Here is a 12,102-nt window from a genome sequence, read left to right as displayed (position 1 = left end):
CAGCCAGCCTAGGGGTGACAAGCTGGCTCAGTCCACCTGTTCTCAAAGCATTTCCAAGGGAGCTAGTGAGGCCCAGCCGCCCACGGAGGCTCTGCCAGAGAGGGCCTTTGTTCCAACAGAAAGCTCTTTAAAGAGCCGCCTAATGACACACAAAGGGGGCACAGCTCTGGACGGGACCCAGGCTTTGCCCCTACCTCACCGGAGATCCATGACTCCCCACCATCAGCCCCAGCCTCCCTGGGTGCTCCTAGCTCTGGGCCTCTGAATGCGTCCACATATGCAACCAACAGGCACTGGGCTGGGAGCTAGGGACAGAGGGGATAACCAAACTCTACTAATTCTGTCCTCAGTGGCCTTAAAGCCTGGTGGGCAATCAATGGTCACAGCAGCGTGGGTGGATGGGAGGTACAGACTGGGATGAGTGCTTTGGAGGAATCCTGAGAGCAGGAACAACGGTCAGGAAGGACTTCCAGGAGAAGTGTCCTTGGAGCAGAGATCTGCAAAACAAGTAGATGACCGGGCAGGGGGTGTGGGCGGAGGGCTCCAGGCATTATGGGAGGATCTGCTCTTAAGGACATGCCACCCAATCCAGGGCCTCTCCCCTGGTGTTCCCTGCCTGCAGAGGGAGAACAGATCCTAGGACTGGCATTCAGGGCCTTCCTAGCCTGACCTCTGCCATTCCCTTCGAGACACAGCTCAAATCTAGCCTCACCAGCTCTCGGGCAGGAGTTGCTGATCCCTTTGGGCTCCCACACCAGCACAGACCACAGCAGCCTGCTGCTGGACGGTGCAGGCACCCCTGCCCACACAGGCCATGCTGAGCCGTCTCTGTTACCCATTCAGAGCCCTGCTCAGAGCCAGGAGTAGGTGCCAGTGAGAAGGCGGCCGCTGAGGACATCAGAATGCTTAGAGCCAGATCGGCAAGGACTGCAGGCATCAGAGGGCGCCCGGGGCAGCAGGGACAGAGGCTCAGTGAGGACCTGAGGAGGTGGGCATCCAAACCCTGAGGCTCACCTAGGCCGATCTCTAACCTGTAGCCAAGAAGTCACAGTGGAGGGGGGGACACCGAGGCTCAGGGGGAGCAGCTGCTTCTGCCAGGCCACGCAGCCGGGCTACGGGGGGGGCAGATGCTGTTCAAAGGCAGCGGCCACCTCCCTGGCGGCCACAAGCACTCCCCGCCCGCAGGACGCACTCGGGGGCCGGAGGTCAGGAAGCGTCCACGTCACGTGGTGAACGGAAGGGGAACAGGAGCCGGGACTGGAAAAGCCCGAACCTGGGCCAGGGAGGCAACAGAGGCCTGAAGTGGTTCTGCAAGAAGGAGACATTTGCTGGGCTGGCTTTCCTGGGCAAAGCCCCGGAAGTGCCATCGCAGATTTGCTTCTTTGCCCCCCACGGCTTCTCTGGCTTGGCTGGGCTCCGGAGAACGTGGGTCTGCCCAGCCAAGCCAGAAACTCGAAGGAACCAACCTCCTCCCGCCCACATTGCCCCAACAGGCTGTTCTGGGAAACTCCTGGAACCTGCCCTGGCCAGTCTCAACTTTTCTGTCCTTTCTTTGTGGGTCCTGAGGACTCACCCCCTCCCAGGCCCCTTGGGTCAAGGGCACGGCAGAGACTAAGGGCTCTTGTCTGGGAAGGTCCTTGACTACCTGTCCCCAGATCCTCAGCCTAGACCCTAGCAGCCCCCACAGTGGCCCTGGAAACAGAGCCTCTCCACGCAGGAGGAGCAGGCCACAGGCCCCACAGACCACACTATAGTGGGCTGCTCTCCCCAGGGACCACCACTGCCAGCAGGTAACGGAACGACCCCAACTTGACCTTGTGGTTCTATAAGCAAGAGGCTTCCCACCTCAGCTCCCCCAGTGCGGCCCCCAGGGCTGCAGGCTCTGCAGGCATCAGGGGCGGCTGGAGGGAGAGGAGACTGAGTGCAATCAGCCCGGCCCCATGTTGGGGGCTGAAGCCTCAGTCCGCATGCAGATACGGGAGACCTGGCCCAGAATGTCCAAAGACAAGGTTTCCCAAACCTGCGCTGAACCCAGAAAGAAGAGAGGCCAAGAAGACATCAGGGTTCAGATTGAGGGAGGCAGAGGGACTCGGTTCACATCCAGTGGGCAGAGCCTTGATGTCGGACAGACACACAGTTTGGAATCACCCTCTGTTCCCAGCAGCTCCGTGAACTGATCCAGGCAGAGGAGTGGGGCCTGCTGCTTGGCAAAATGGGACACCGGAGAGAGGGGCTGCTCCCGGGGAGCTGACCAACCCGGCTGAGCCCCAAGCCCAGCTGAGGCCAGGACAGAGAAGCTGCCGGGGGTGTGCAGTTGAATATTCTCTCCTGAGCCTTTGAGCAGGATGGCCCCACCACCTGGCCTCCCCACCAAGGCCAGCCCAAGCTGCCCCACCTGTCCCTACACCTCACCTTCTCCTCGCTTCCTCTGGGGGCAGCCACAGCAGAGCCAACCGTCCAGGTGTCTGGCGTAGCAGCTCGCCTACCCTCCCTGCATCCCCTCTTACAGAGGGAGAAATCAAGGCTGGATAGAAGTCCCAGAGAACCTCACTCTAACAACGAGAAAACCCGGATGATCTGCAAAATCATAACTTTTATTCGGCCCACTGGAGAGCTGAGGTCACGAGGCAGCCGGGGGAACCGCACCGCACAGGACGCCAAGGTGCTCCGAGGAGAGCAGGGCACTCCGGCGCTGGGGAAAGGGCGCTGCCCCACAGCAGGCAGGCAGGAAGCAGCTGCAGGTGTAGGGGGTCTTGGGGGCTGTGTGGGGGCCAGAGTGAGCATCTAGATCCTGGGAGCCGCAGACACAAGGTGGGGGGTGCGGGGGCACCCTCACTGCCAGCCTGTTCCCATGGGTGCCCACAACACTCACAAGAAAGGGTGGAGGGAGAATGGAGAAAGACCCTCAGTGACACCAGGCGGGACACCCAGCCCACCACCCCAACCCTTCTGGGGGGGAAGGTGGGAGGGGTCATGCCTGTCAGAAAGGGCACGGAGAGGTGGGGAGCACAGCTCTCCTGGCCAGCCTGCTGCCACGGCTCCCCTGCCTAACCCCCACATCCTTCAGAACCCCCCAGCCTCCCCTGCCGGGAGGGATCTCCCTGGGGGCTCTGGGCTACTTCCCTCCTTCCCTCCATGAGTCATGTCCATCCCCAGGGCAGCGCGAGGGGGCCTGCGGGGAGCCCCGGGGCTGGGGGGGAGGACAGAGAGCTCATCTGTCACAGGAGGTGCAAGACCCCCTCCACCAAGGTGGAGCTGAGGGGCTGAGAGGGCAGGTTCCCGAGGGGCTTGCTGGCCTCGGCTTGTGCGCCACGTCCTTGTTGAGGAGCCCGAGGCTAAGAGGGTTGCAGGGTTTGCCCTGTTCCCTCTGAGCACAAAGTGAGAGATGATTTTCTTTTTCTTTTCTGTCCTCCAAGAACCTTTAGACAGTCAAATTATGGATCGATATAAAAGCAAAGGCAAAGACTTCAAGTTGGGGAATTATTCTCATCTCAACAAGCAAGCAGAGAGGACAGAGGAATGCATGAGGGAGACTGAAGATCGGCTGTGACTGGGGACGGGGGACAGAGTGGAATGAAAAGACCCCAGGCTGAGGGCTGCTCCTGGGGAGGAGCAGCAGGCCGGGCAGCTGGTTGGGCCTTGCAAGCGCTGAAAGGGGGCCTGCAGCTGGGAGCCAGCGTGGGGTCCCCCAGTCAGGCACAAGGTGGAAGTCTGAGATCTTGTGCAGCGAACACTGGGGGCCCCAGGAGCAGCCAGGGAGGCCTGCCCTGCCTTGAGTTATCTGGCCAGCCAATTAACAAGTACTTTTTGAGCACTGCTATATACCAGCCCCTGAGTGTCCTCAGTGAAGCAGACGAGGTCCTGCCCACAAAGGGCCTCAGAGAACATATCATAGGCAGAACCTGGTCCAACACTTCCTTAGAGGAGGCCTTGAAAATGGCTGTACATCAGGCACCTCTGGCAGATACCAGGAATGCCCAGAGTAGAGGTAAGAGTAAGGGTTTGGAATGAAATAGATCCTGAACTTTCATCACAATATATGTGTCCATGGGCAAGTCTCCCAGTCTCTCTGAGCCTCAGAAAGAATAACAATAGCAGCCTTTAGTAAACAATTAGTATATATTCAGAATTGTTCTAGAACTCTACATATATAAACTCAATACAGCAACAATATGAGGTAGGTTCTATTAGTATCCCACTCTTCTTGGAGATAACCAAGACACAGAGAGGTTTAGTGCCTTGCCCAAGATTACTCAGCGAGTAAGTGGTGCAGCCAGGATTCACAGCAGGGCAGCCTGGCTTCAGAGCCTGTATCCTTAACCCTGCCCCATGGTCAAAAATCTGTTCCCAACAGAGGCCTTCAGCACTGTTGCAGGCATCCCACGACAATCTAGAATCATTGCCACCCCAACCCGTCTCAGCCCACTGAAGTGTTAATCACTCTCTGAACAATCTGTGCGGTGAAAGCTGAGGACACCCCTCAGGATGCAGGCATAAGGCTCAAAAAGATGAAATGGCTTATCCAAAGTCACTTAGCTGGCTGGGGCAGAACCTGCCAGATACAACATGTGTCGAACAGGGATAGATGTGTGTGTGTTGTGTGAATGGAGGCTAGTGGGGGTCACCTGATGGCTCCTCAGCCACTTGAGAAGTATGTAGAGCACATGAGCCTGAAGATCAGTCAGTTGGTCAACAAGCAGTGCCTGGGCACCCTCTGTAAGGAGCATGGGGATAAGTGAGGGAACACCTCCACTTTGTTTCATGGTCTCCCATCCCTCTTTCAGCCTCAAGGCTGAAAGCCCCTACCTGCTCAGCTCTCCACCTGTCCAGTTCCTGCCAAGCTATTTTTTTCCAGGTCCAGTACTACCACCTCTTCCAAGAAGCCAGCCCTGATTGCACCTCTTAGAGCACCCTAAACCCCACACAGTCTGTGTGGGGACTAAAGCAGACCTGGAGGGCAGAATTGCCCCCATGCCATATGGATAAAGGGCAGTCAGGTACAGGAGTACGGCTGGTAGGGAGGGGACCCCTGCCTGGAAGATAACAAGGCGCCCTAACCTGCAGGAGCCGCAGGCAGGAGCTGGCTGCGCGTGCTGGCAGCAAAGCTAGCATGATGGATGACACCATTCAGGAAGAAATAAATCCCAGGGCTCTTGCGCCAGGTGAGCTGGGGGTGTATCCATCCTGAACGTGCTGGCCACGGCAGAGGGCAGCACATACATCTGCCTCCCGCCCCCTCCAGCTCCTTGGGCTCTAGGACCACTCCCCTCCCCCAGGCTCAGCCCCTCCCCAGGCGTTCTAAGAATCAGGGCTGGGGGTGTGCTGAAGGGGTCCAGAGAGAAGCTGGCCAAGACCAAAACTCCCATGGCACAGATGGGAAGGCTGAGGCCAGAGAGAGCAGGGACGCACCCAAGGTCACACAGGGGACCAGCTCCAAAGCCTGGACTAGCCTTCTGGCCTCCAGCCCCAGACCACACGGCCTCTGCCTCAGCCCGTGCGCTCTCTCCAGGGGCCTCTCCACACCCTCTGCCTTCAGGCTCTGTGAGTCCTCAGAGAGGAGTCCCCAGCCATGCCCACCCCCAGGCCCAGGACCGCTCCTCCAGAGCACCAGTCCTAGATCCCCCTGTTCCCCTGCCCCCCCCACTACCCCTGACAACATGGCTATGCCATGGGGACACAATCAGGGGCTCTTCTGGTAGAACTGAGTGGACGAGGGCACACAACGAGTCAGGAGAGGTGCACAGGCAAGCCTTGGGGTCTGCATTAATGACCAGATAAGACCCATCCCTGGACACTCGTCCCAAGGACGGGACCCCCACGCTCTGTTCCCCAGGTTAATCACTCACCCTGTGCATCTGTTAATTATCCTGTGCTTGCTGAAGCCTAACTTCCTAGAGGAGCAGAGGTCAGGCTGGCCCACCTGCATCAGAATGCCCGCCAATTCCCAGGCCACCCTCCCACGGAGCCGATGAGCCAATGTGCTCAGAACAAATCCCTCAATCAAATTAACAAGATGCCAGCCTGCCTGTGAGCAGAGCCCCGGGGGCTGTGGGGGAGGGATGGGAGGGGGGCCAGGGAATGCTGCGCGGACGATGCAGGAGCCAGGCAGCCCCATGGCAGCATCTCCCTGCAGCTGCCACCACACCTGAAATGTCACCATTAAAGGGACACATCATTCCATTGGGGTTCAGAGGCATTAGAGTCTCCCATTAAAGTGAAAATATCCCAAAGAGAAATGCACCCTCAGACAGTACCCACCTCCACGCGTCAGCAGAGGGAGTGGGAGAGAGAAGGAGCAGGCCCGAGCACCTATGTGCCAGGCACTGGTGGTGACACGAAGGCTCAGGGACCAAGTGGCTGGGTGGAGGTCACTCAGCCCACGGGTAACAGAGCTGGGATTTGAACCCAGGTGGAGTCAGGCCCAGAGCCAAGCTCTCTCCTTCCACACGATCGAGACGGGGGCTGCAGCTGTTGCCCTGAGCTACCCTCTGGCAAGATAAGCCACTGGCCACCACCATGGCTCTGCAAGACCTCAGGGCACAGCTCCGCTGGGGCCCACGGGGTGCGGAAACCAGGTTTCAACACCGTCCTGAGACAGGCACCCTGTGCTCTCCTAATAAATCACTACTTCTCACACTCAGGATACGCCACCCCCCAGCCACATCCCTGGGCTACCAGATTTGACCACTGAGGAAAGAGAACTGTCTTTGGAATCAGATGACCCAAATTCTAATCATGTCCCTTAACCTCTCTGAGCCTCTGGGTGCAGCCACCCCCCTTGGCCTCCTGCAGAGCCTAGCCCTCTAGGAGAGCCTGGAACCCTGAGGCGGTTGCCACAAAAGGAGGGCTTGGGCCCAGAGGGCAGAAAAGGGAGAGCACAGGAAGAAGCGACGCGTGGAGAAAGGCCAGCTCCCTGCCCCGTCCTCCCCTCAGCCCCTCCAGGACAGGGTCATGGCCCCCAGCCCCTGCCTCATTTCCTCTGGCGCTCTTGGAGGGAGGCGTGGGCTGAGCATGACCTGCCTGACCCGCTCTGGGGCTCCCCGGAGGCCCCGTCCTTAGGCCCACGCCGTCCCCTGGGTGGAGCCCCGGTGCACTGCCCTCCGCAAGTCCGTCTCTGGGCCCTGCGTCCCCTGAAGCTCTTCCTCTGCGCCCTCACTCAGTCCCCCCACACCCTGGCCTCATGGCCCAGAAGGCAGAACAGAGGCTCAGCAGGGGCTGTAGGCACCCAGGATCCCCGAAGGACAACACGGCCTGGAATTGAAGTCTCTGACCCCTGACCTTGTTCCTCCAGGGCTGCCATTTACAAGGCACCTATGCCAGCCTCGTCTGGGGTCCCTCCTTAGAAATACCTCCTCCTCGCCCCCTCCCACAGCTGCTGCACAGGCCTCCTCATTGCTGCCCAGCGGGGCTGCTCCAGTGCCTCTGGGATCCTGCCACAGGCCACCCTCCACCCACCGCACACCACCGGGCCCCCAGCCATCACCAAGGGGTCATCTGAGAAAAGGGCCAGGACCCCAGTCACTTACTGGCCATCAAGACGGTCAAAGTTTCTCTCTGCCAAGGGACTGTCTGGGAGCATCTGGAGAGGTTGAAACCCAAAGAAGTGGCCCATCTGGGGGTTCGTTCGGGAAGTTAGAAGGGTAGAGGGACCAGCTATTAGAAAGCACAGGCTGTGGGGCAGGCCTGCCCTAATTTAATCCCCCGACGGCCTGGGGAGGGTCACATGACGCACACTTCACAGACGGGAAAGTGAAGCCCTCTAAGGCGAGGGCGCGTGGCTTGACGGGATTTGAACCCGGGTCTGCCTAAGTCTGATCCTGACTCTGAAACTCTCTCCGTGGCTCCCCCCACCCCCACCCCAGGTGCCCGGTACACACAAGCGGGTGAACTAACTGCCCCGGAGGCCGAGCTGGGGCCCTCGCCCAGCCTCCACGCAGGGCAGCCTTGCCACTGGCCCTCTTCCCTCCTCGCCCTGGGGCTCAACAACCAGCCCTCCGGCCCCAGGGTGGGGGGGCGCCCGCCGCCTTCCTGGAGGGCTGCCTCCCTCTCCCGTCTCTCTCCACTCTCACTAGCAAATGAGTAAGAAGAATAAAATTACAGTTTGGCTACACAAGACATGGAATTAGCAGTATTGAATATAAATAGCTATTAAAAGTGCCTTATAATTAAACTCATTTTCCAGTTATTTGTTTTACACACACACGCCCGCCCACACATGTGCACACACGCACGCGCTCCCATCAGCTCCGCGCGGAGTGGGTGTCAGGGCCCCAGCTGCTGACCAGCCCCCTCCCCGCTGTTGCCTCTTCGGAGTTCCAGGGTCTGCCTCCCCGCCTGCTCCGGCCCTGCTTGCAGCCCGTCCACCCAGCCCTCTTCCGGAAGAGTGAAAACTGCCACTGACCGCTGCTCCATGTGCTGATCCTGCTGCGACCAGACCCTTGATATCCATCACCTCCTTTATTCCTCCCAAAGATTTTTTTTCATTCAATAAATATTTGTTGAGCTCCAAGCACTTAACATGCACAGTCTCATTCAGTCCACACACTGACCCTCTTTCCCCCATGAAACAAGTATTAGTTGAGTACCTACTATATGCCAGGGCCTGGCAAGTGTTCACAATACTCCGGCCAACTCCGCCCTTGTGGAATCCAGCCCAAAGAAAGCCCAGAGCCAGAGACGGGCCAGGCAATGGGGAAGATGCAGATGCCACCTGAGTGGGGGTGAAGAAGAGGTTAGGAGGGCCAGGGAAGCCTGGAGGGGCTGTGTTGAGAGAGAGTCTCCCCACTGTGAGCTCCCTGACGGCCCAACCACATCCCACCATCTCTCTGTGTCCAGGGCAAAAGGAAGGGTACAGAGCAGACACATCATGCATGACTGTCAGCCTAAACTGCCCTAAGCTGGGTCCACAGTGAGCCCCGTCTCAGCTGTGAGCCCACTTCTCATGCTATCCCTTCAGGAGGCCCCTTTTCCTCCCAGGCTTCAATTTCTTTCTCTGTAAAATGAGAGTAAACTTAAGCCTATCTACCTAAAGAAAAGGAGTGATTGCATGTAGAGAGGTCTGAGCCGGGCCTGGCACATAGTAGGTGCTCAGTGAGGGTCAGGCTTCCTTCATGACTCCCGTCATCACTACAACTACTGCTGTCACTACTACCAACTCCACCTGTGGAGTCGATGAACCACGGATATGAAAGAACTCAGAAAAAGCCTCGTAGAGATGGGAAGGGGTGCGGGAAGGGGCACAGCGCAAGCCTGGGGTGCGAAGGCTCACACGGGGAAGGAATACCTCCAGCTGGTCCCCAGGGGCTTCCTAGAGGAAGAGCCAAGGCTCCGGGCCTCTCCATGCCAGCTCCCTCTCCTCTGCTCAGGTGGCCTGATCTTCAGCCCCTTCACATCAGGCCATGTAGGAAGACACCAGCCACACAGCCTGGACTCTAAGAAAGGGAGCATTTAAAAAGCTTTAGCCTTCGAGTCCAGCCATTCAACTGGCCCCACCGCCTCCTGAGCCCTGGGAGAGGTGTGAGAATAAGTCGCCATCCTTCTAACTGCCCAGATGGCTGGGAGGCGGGACACACTGCCAAAGATGAACAAGGTCTTAGGCAGCGCCAAGGTAAGGGCATGACTCCAATGGGCGAACCATGAGGCCACCAACTTTTCTAAGTCCCTGCTATGCCTGAGCACTCTGCCCCATTATCTCACTCGAGCAGAAGAGCTGCCCTCCCCCATCATAGATATGACCATGGCCCCATTCTTCAAAGGAGGTGAAACCCAGAGAGGTCAAATGTGACTTGCCCCAGGTCACAGGACCTATAGGTGGCAGAGCTGAGGACAGAGCCCAGATCTATGTGACCTAAGGCCTTTCCCTAACGTACGCTGCCCCTGAACCAGGAGGGCCTTGCTGGGGGACACAGGGCCGTGGAGACAGCACCCCTGGAAAGCTTTGCATGCATGCCTTGCCTTCTCTGGCCTCTCTTGTCTTCCTGTTGCCGCCCTCAAGGTGGACTGCCCACCCCACTGGGTCCCTGCAGAGCCCCCACCCACACTCAGCCAGCCCTAGGAGCACAGCAGTAAAGATTTTTTGCCCTCAAAGTAGGCAGCTGAGCTAATTAGCAGAGACTCCATTCTTCCCTCATTGAGGACATTATTTTATTATCCAAAGACAAACACAGCTCCTCGGCGTCCAGCAAACACGCTCAGGCAGCTGGTTAAAGCAGCGCAAATCGACAGGCAGCAAGGGACCTGCTCTGGCCCGGCCTCCCCACAGGGCTCTAGGGCTCCATCCCATCTTCCTCACAAATGCCAGGGGAATAAACGGAGCCTGTGTTGGATGGGAAAGACTACAGGCTGAGCAATAAGGCACAAAGGCCCCATAGACGACCCACACCTATTGTCACATTCAGACAAAATCGGCCAACCCCAGGTAGAAAAGGGAGGGTGGGAGAGATGGAGGGTGGAATTCTGGTGGCAGGCCAGGCGGCAGCACCGGAGAGCTGCATGAAAATCCCACTGTGTCCATGCTGACGGACAGCCTTCCCTCGTGCCCAGAGGACAGAGACCAGCCCCTCGGCATGGGCACTGCCTACCTTCCCAGACTTGTCACTGCTAGCTGCCCCGAGCCCACTGGGTGGGCTCTTGCCATCCTCCCCACAACACGCAGGCAGCCACACACCAGCCTCCTCTTCAGTGGCCATGCTGTTTCCCCCTCCTTTTTGCCTCTCTAGGCTTGGTGCCCCCTCTTCCGAGGGCACTTCCTGACTGTCCCATCTTGCGGGGACATGCATGCCCTGCCTCGTGTCTCTAGAGCATATCTCATGCCCCACACGATCAAGCATGTGGGTCTATAGTGCCTGCCCTGCCCAGCTCTGGTGGTTGGGGTTGGGGTTGTTAATTTGTGCATCCTGTTGTGGAGAGAAAAGAGATCTGACTGCTTCCCTCGCTCTTCCATCAGTGTGGTAGAGAGACAGGCACACAGCAGGTGCTTGGTGGTTGCTGAGTGATCACCAGCAAGTCCTTCTAAAGCTTCTGTGTGCTCCTGGATCAGTCACTGGCCTCCTCCTGGCCTTAGTGTCCCTGTTGGTCAAAGCAGGGCTTGAGTCAGAATGACCTCTGGGGCTCTGTTCAGCAGGCCCAGTGCTGAGCCAGGCACTGTTCATGGTGCTGAACGTAGGAGCGGCCCTCTGAGGCTGGCGGGCGCAAAACAGGCCCTGGAGACAGAGGTCTGGAGGCTGCGGGGAAGGGGGGAAGGTACAGCTGAGGGAGACAACTTATTTGAATTTGGTTCTGGGCACTGCCAGGGGCTGTCATCATGGTCAGGGGCCGCATGCTCAGGCTGGTGGAGGGGGTTCAGCCTCAGCCACTGGGGAAAGAGTTTAGCCATACTGGGAACTAGGTGTCCAAGCCTACATGCATCAAGTTTCCCGGCCCGGACTGTCCTCCCAGGCTTCACCGCACCCGGTTCACCCGCACCTGAGGAGGCCCTGGGACCCTCTTTAGGGACCCACTTACAAGAGGAGGGAAGTAAGACTTGGTTCCGGGGTCCTTCTCGCTTCCAGAGCGTGTGAGAAGTTACTGCCCGATTCCATCCTTCCCCAAACTGTGCCAGATGCCTGTCTTCACGAGAGACGAGACAAAGACGGCACTTGCTGTGGAAGAGCAGGCACCAGGCGCAGAGCTGGGAGAGTGGGAGCCGGGAGAGATAGGGGAAGGGAAAGGGGGAGGGAAGAGGGAAGAGAGGAGACAGGGAGGGGAGATAGATTCCGCTGCTCCTGAGGAGCAGATCTTGGCAGGGCCCTGTGCTGGCCCAGCCACTGTCCGCTTCTGAATAATAAAGGCAGACAGAAACTCCGTAATTATGGGTATTAACAATCACTCTGATTTGCATGTATTGAGCACCTTTCAGCCTGAGATCTCCAAATGCTTTGCCAACATTAATGAATTCGTTAGGCACACCAGCCTCTCCGGGACAGGGTGGCAAAGCACTCCACCCAGAACACAGCTGGCTCCGGGGTAGGCTTGTGGCAGTCCTAGCAGGTGCACGTGTTGGGGGTCCTGGGGTTAGGGGCTCTGAGGAGGAGGAGCCTGCCCCCTCAGAGGTCAGGGCCACTC

At 58.3% G+C, this 12,102-nt stretch overlaps 1 protein-coding gene across 11 annotated transcripts in view; it reads right to left on the bottom strand.

The window, feature by feature from the left end:
• Positions 1 to 12,102, bottom strand: part of LINGO1 (leucine rich repeat and Ig domain containing 1) — a 212,163-nt gene that overhangs the window by 132,111 nt on the left and 67,950 nt on the right. For 6 of the 11 annotated variants that reach the window (XR_008992683.1, XR_005029263.2, XR_008992684.1 and 3 more), the window contains exons 3-4: positions 9,284 to 9,431; positions 8,590 to 8,710 (exon numbers count right to left, since the gene is read on the bottom strand). The exons of 2 other annotated variants lie outside the window; for them this stretch is intronic. The gene's annotated coding sequence lies outside the window, so the exon portion shown is untranslated. Of the gene's footprint in view, positions 1 to 8,585; positions 8,711 to 9,283; positions 9,432 to 12,102 lie in introns of all 11 variants that reach the window. 3 more of the 11 variants (XR_008992686.1, XM_036907625.2, XM_036907627.2) reach the window with 2 other exon arrangements.

The sequence above is a fragment of the Manis pentadactyla genome, chromosome 11 (genome assembly GCF_030020395.1).
Source record: "Manis pentadactyla isolate mManPen7 chromosome 11, mManPen7.hap1, whole genome shotgun sequence".
Taxonomy (NCBI): domain Eukaryota; kingdom Metazoa; phylum Chordata; class Mammalia; order Pholidota; family Manidae; genus Manis; species Manis pentadactyla.
This window is presented reverse-complemented; position numbering and strand designations above follow the sequence as displayed.